The 6000-nt window shown below is 38.7% G+C and overlaps 1 protein-coding gene and 1 long non-coding RNA gene across 4 annotated transcripts in view; one reads left to right on the top strand and one right to left on the bottom strand.

Annotated features, from left to right (window-relative positions):
• Positions 1-2713: 2713 nt before the first annotated feature.
• On the bottom strand, positions 2714-5413 carry LOC125373113. Its single transcript, XR_007218313.1, has 3 exons — positions 5286-5413; positions 3822-3888; positions 2714-3019 (listed from the first exon to the last, which is right to left on the bottom strand). It is a non-coding gene; the product is annotated as an uncharacterized LOC125373113 (long non-coding RNA).
• Positions 5414-5581: 168 nt separating this feature from the next.
• Positions 5582-6000, top strand: part of LOC124125917 (protein MMS22-like) — a 41772-nt gene continuing 41353 nt past the window's right edge. For all 3 annotated transcript variants that reach the window (XM_048383972.1, XM_048383973.1, XM_046489312.2), the window contains exon 1: positions 5582-5756. The gene's annotated coding sequence lies outside the window, so the exon portion shown is untranslated. The remainder of the gene's footprint in view (positions 5757-6000) is intronic.

The raw sequence follows: 6000 nt of genomic DNA, 5'->3' as shown, positions 1-6000 counted from the left end.
AATCATGGCTAAATCGTGTGTTTCAACTTTCTTTTGGCACTCACTTGGAATACCAGTCTCTTACTAACTATTTATCATGATGCAACTTCCAACTGACACCATCGGAGATTTGTCAAGAAAGGTTTGAACATATTGGAATTCTGACACCTCTAAAACTAATGAGTACATTTGTACCAATAAGGCTTGTGTATGCATTAATATTATGAAGAACTTTAAACGCTCCTAGAATTTTATGTGTATTTTTGCCATCCAAAAAATCAGAAAAAATAGAAACAAAAGGTTGAATGATGGTATTCCTCCTGAGAAAAATGTAAGACATCGTATAATTATGGCTGCCCATGTAGTCCCTGTGAGGTATGCATACAGTAGGGAATTTTTTATAAAAGATGGTCCTCATCATGAAATGAATAAACCTTATTATCCAGGTAAAAAGCATTAATATTCAGTGAATATATTTCATAACATGGAAAACTAATAAAAGTACAAAAACACAGTTGTTTTAGTAGAAACCTATGTTTATCCAGTTGACAGAATAGAGAGTGAATATGTCATAAGCTAGCAAATTGTATTTACTGTTTGTAGGTCGCACTTGAGAACGAGCCTTGGTTTATACGGGAAAAGATATCAATTACAAAATTGAGGCTAAGCTCGCACACTGATTGGTTTCCACTTGATTTTCATCGTTTCCATACCACGGAACCTGCTCTGTTGGTTCATAAGCGTATGGTTTTGCAACTTTTTGATGGGTCAAGGGAACTTCTTCGGATCAGGCAATATATCGGATGCCATGTTGTATAACCATAAACTGGTACTTAATATCTTTTGCGTTGTGACAAGACAGGGACCCAGTTAAATTATCACCATCATAATCTAAGGGGGGATAACTCAGGCCTGTTTAGCTCGGAAACCGAAGGCCTCATAACGGCATTACATTTTCGCACTTACTGAGAGATTCCTACTTTCACTGTGAGAAAAATGAGGGTATACCAACTAATTCTAAAATTGCGTTTTGTTTAAAATAAGAAAGAAAATGATTTTTGCGTGTACACTTCCACTTTAAATGGTTCTATACTTATCAGATATACAATAATGCTACTTGTAGTGTGAGAATGCCGGGACCAAAGAAACGTATCCACATGAGACGTTTTTCCAATGGTAAGCTTTCTACTAAGCGAGAATTTACTGTGTACAAAGAACTGCAAATAGTGGCTCACTGTTAAGTTTTGAAGTTCGAATATTCCCCAATACACGATGAGACTAATTTTCTCGGTCTATTAGTTGGAACCTGTTTCCCTATACATGCAATGCCTAATGCACGGGGAACTGTTGGCCTAGGCACGGTGGTAGCTTCGTCTCATAGACTTGACAGAATTCTGTCTCGGATTCGTGAACGAGTTTTGCCGATTATGATCATAGGTTTTGTCAGCACCACTACCTTGTCTTGCTGGTAGTGACAAGACCTGCATCACTTTTATCCAACATAAAGCTGACACCACATGGTGAAATTGAAGCACAAATGCCAAACACATCGAATTACTTCTATCTTGGAAATATCTGTCTAGATGCATGGGCACTCTTTGAAAATAATAGCCCAGACTACATGTAATAATTATTTTGTATCACCATTACTTTTGAGGCCGGATATAATCTGAAATTAAAAGGGCCCCGGCTTCATTGAGTTTTTTTTAGTGTGTTGTTTAATCGAAACTCAGTCGACAACACGACTTTGTTGGTTTGTTTAACGCCGCACTCAGCAATATTCCAGCTATATGACGGCGGTCTGTAAATAATCGAGTCTGGGCCAGACAATTCAGTGATTAATATCATGAGCATCGATCCACGCAATTGGGATCGATGACATGCATCAACCAAGTCAGCGAGCCTGACCACCCGATTCCACGGTCTGAAATAATCTAGTCTCGATCAGTCAAACCAGTGATCGATATTATGAGCAACGCCCCACCAACTCTTCACACACACCCCGCCCCCCCCCCCCCCCCCCAGGTCCGCTGGGGACGTATTGTAATCGTGATAACAGAGTCGAAATTTTTATAAGAACACTTTTTATTTTCTTCACTTAACAGCATGCCATTTTGTTGTGAGAATTACAACTAATAATTACCGTATTCGACGTAATAAGCGCCCAGGGCGCTCTCGAAATTAGAAACAGGGGGCCCTTATTAGAATAGTATTTTGAGTTGAAAGATCGTAAATTTCATGGTTTATGCTGACAGCCTGAAATGTTTATATACGACAGATATATTTTTCCAGGATTTAATTGCCCATAATTAAGGGTGCATATAACACACGAGTGCGTATTATACACAAATGAATAAGTCTTGTGTACATTAATCAATTGGAAGAGGTGCTAATTGAGATTGTTCACTAGCCAATATATTAGCAAATATCGCCGTGGGCGCTTATTAGAGCAGGGCGCTTATTACGTCGAATACGGTATATAATTATGTACATCAGGGTAATAGATATATTCTGCAGTCATAGTCAAAGGCCAAAGTTTCAAAGACATCAGCACTTGGCTTCAAATATCTTGTCATCCTTTTTACCTTCACTTCATGCATATATATATAAAATTGATTTTTACTATTTTACATGGTGCTCTAGTTTTAACATCCGAACAATAACGACAGCCACGTGAATTTACAAAATCTCCATCAGTTACAGTTGTAGTGTCCATTCTCAGTTCATTCTCAGGGGAACAAGAAACACTGTGAAGCGGTTGCGCAGAGTTCCTGATCAAATTATTCTGCTCGTCACTTGTGTTTTGTTTCACTGTCTTGTATCATAGTTTGACACAGGTGTTAACGGAAAATGACAAGAAATAAGAACACAGAAGCGATGATGATGGAGAACAGCACAAATGAAGAGGTTTCCTTGGGTGCTGTGGAGGCCGGAGGGTTGGCTGGTGGTGGTGTCGTCATTCCTGACGACGGAGGCGGTGTCGTTGGCGTTGGCGTTGGTGTGGGATCATAACCAGATGTTGATGATGAACTTGATGAAACTAGACCAAAGCAAACACGGTTCAATCACCAGCAGTTGTTTGAGGTAGCATAGTTATACTGTCTTAACTGTGTTTATTTTGTGTTTTATTTGTGTGTTTGTTGTTTAATGACGCACTCAGCAATATTCCAGCTATATGACTGTGGTCAGCAAATAATCGAGTCTGGACCACACAATCCAGGGATTGACATCATGAGCACCGATCTACGCAATTGGGATACGATGACATGCATCAACCGACTCAGGGAGCCTGACCACCCGATCCCGTTAGTCGCCTCTTACATAGTCGTCTCTTAGGGCAAGCTGGAGATCAATTCTAACCTGGATCTTCTAGGGTAGGCTCAACTATGACAGGTATGCAGAAAAACATACAATCGCAACTAAGAAGTTACACTTGCATTATACCAGATACCCGTCGTCCAGATTTGTTTCATGCTTCTAAAACAGGGACACCAACGGCATGTCTTTTTGTCAAATAGGGGGATCAAGCTAAACAATGCAGACAGAATGACCCGGCAAACATTTGTATGGTTTAATATGATTAAACTACGAAATTGAACATCCAAGTTATTCACAGTCAAAGAGGGAGGATTTCCTTATATATTTTAAGGTAAAATAAACAGTTTCAATTTCAAGCCCGCTGCCTTATTGTTCAATGAAAATTAAGATCCTTCTAAAAATGTCTCCATCCAGGGTATCAAAAGAGGGTTAGCACCCCCATTCATGGACCAAATACATGTCTCCCCAGTTAGGCCTGCTAAAGTGAATTTTGAGATCTGTTGGAAAAACAAAACAATCCATACCTTGCTGTACAGCAAGAAGACACAGGGCTGCCAATCCTAAAAGATACACTGCTTTCGTCATGTTGCCCTGAAAGAAAACAAAACAAAACTGCAATGATGCATTTGTGTAACAGCAGCAGGACAGTAGGTGCAATATCAGTGTTCACTAAAGTCTACAGAATGCAGGACAGACAGAGTGAGCGTTTCAACTATTGAAACATATCTTGAGCATTGTCTGGATCCAAAGCTAAAAACAATAGTAGCCAAAATGAAGCACTCTGCATCGTTTTGGTGAACTTAATATGCTTAAAAAAAACAGTAGGACCAGTAGGTTCATTTTCTAGGACATTGGCTGCTTGTCAAAATGTCAAAACCCCAAATGTCCTACATATATATATTTTAAAATTAGTCATGTCACAGAAGAATGCCCTATCAAAAGTTAATAAAATCGTGAAAATGTCCAAATGGTATTTCTCTCCAACAAAATCACTGGTGCTTTATAGACTGCATGATGGTGAGAAAATCCTTCCTGCGAAAATAGGCACAAGCAATTAAACTGCTTGTTTTGATCTAGATCTGGTTAGAAAACAGCGGAAGTCAATGCTCAAGTCATACTCATGTAACTCGTATATGTCTAATTAAGTGAGAAAGTACCCTTGAAGTTCATTTTAGATCAGATCTAGACCTATAATTAGTTCCAAGGAAGTTTCTATTTGTGCATAGATCTAGTTATCGCCATTTTTTTCATGTTATTTCTGAAATGTTCCGTGTACAAAGTTAACTGTGCCAACAACTTTGATTTTTGTCAAACTGTGCAAATGCGCGTATTTCTGTCCATGGAAAAAGTTGCAGTAGATTTCTGTACGCTAACACACTCCTGCGCAGTGAGGACAATCTATTACACAGGCAAATTTGCACATCACGGGACCTGACTTCTCTTGTATGTGAACTACACGCGCTCGCCTGCCAGTGACGTCCCGCCTAATAAAAGCATTTCAATTCAGTGTGCCTTACATATTGTTTGTATCATTATAAACAAGTAAATTATTACAACTACTAGGACAGTGAGAGATGTAACAATCACACAACATGACCTCACAGTTAGCTGGCCAAGGTGTTTGAAAAATAGGCCCTAAATATACATACGCAAACGGAAATAGTTCTAATCGTCTTGGGATATTTTCTCAATGAAAGTTCGCTATTTCATGAGACATGATCTTAATATGCTGAATTTTGAAAATAGAAACAGATGAAAAGCATTGAATATGTAATTTGTTGAATTTGCCATGTAAGATGTAACTAGCGTTTGCATGAACGGCCAACCAGTGTGTCGCATTTTTGTCAGAAAAATACAACATAGATCTATCGAATAAAGAAAACACAAACAGCACAATTACTGAGGATAAGTAACATTAATTCCAGCTTTTGCATGTATAAGAACAATTCTGACAACTTTACGGCATTATGCAGCATATATGTACTCACGTGTGTAAGAATCAAAACGACAAAGTCGAGATTTCGGAACAACAACAAAACCGCCCGTTATTTACGCAACTGGAACATGACGTCATACGTATCGTTAATGACGTCATGTGAAAACGTGACATTGCTCTTGCATCGAAGGAGAAAAAACACCTTTTCAAATAACCTCCGAATGAATGTATTTTACATTTTTTGTCTCCTATATATATCTCAGAAAATATGTACAACGATGTGACTAAAAACACTTTACATTGTTACTGTAATTAATGCAGTTTCTCTGGCTGTAGATCATTTTTCGAAGCCGGCTGTTCTTTGAAACAAGAAGATGAGAGTAACCTCCCTTTGTATTTCCAGCGGGAAAGAGAAGCATTTCAAAGCGCACTTTATTTCAAGGCAATTTTGTCATTATGCATTTAGATCTGCTTGTATTAGTATGAGGGCCTTGTAATTTTACCTTGGGTGTTAAAGGAAAAGGTAAGACAAGCAGTAATAGTGTCAATTCATATGAACGGCCGAATGAACAACCGATAACTTGTTTACAGTTTAATAGGGGGCCTAGTAGCTGTCATGTTACTTGTCAGTGTCAACTAGTGGCCGATCAAAGGTTTTCTCGTGTTAGTTGCAGACATTGGCCTCTATGAACCAATGCGTGCCGTTGAGGTGTTTGGTTCACTCTTACTTGATTTTGTTTATGTGTCTCGACTCATCAGGAAACAAT

Source organism: Haliotis rufescens, unplaced genomic scaffold, assembly GCF_023055435.1.
Source record: "Haliotis rufescens isolate VD_foot unplaced genomic scaffold, xgHalRufe1.0.p SCAF_5, whole genome shotgun sequence".
Classification (NCBI taxonomy): Eukaryota; Metazoa; Mollusca; class Gastropoda; order Lepetellida; family Haliotidae; genus Haliotis; species Haliotis rufescens.
This window is presented reverse-complemented; position numbering and strand designations above follow the sequence as displayed.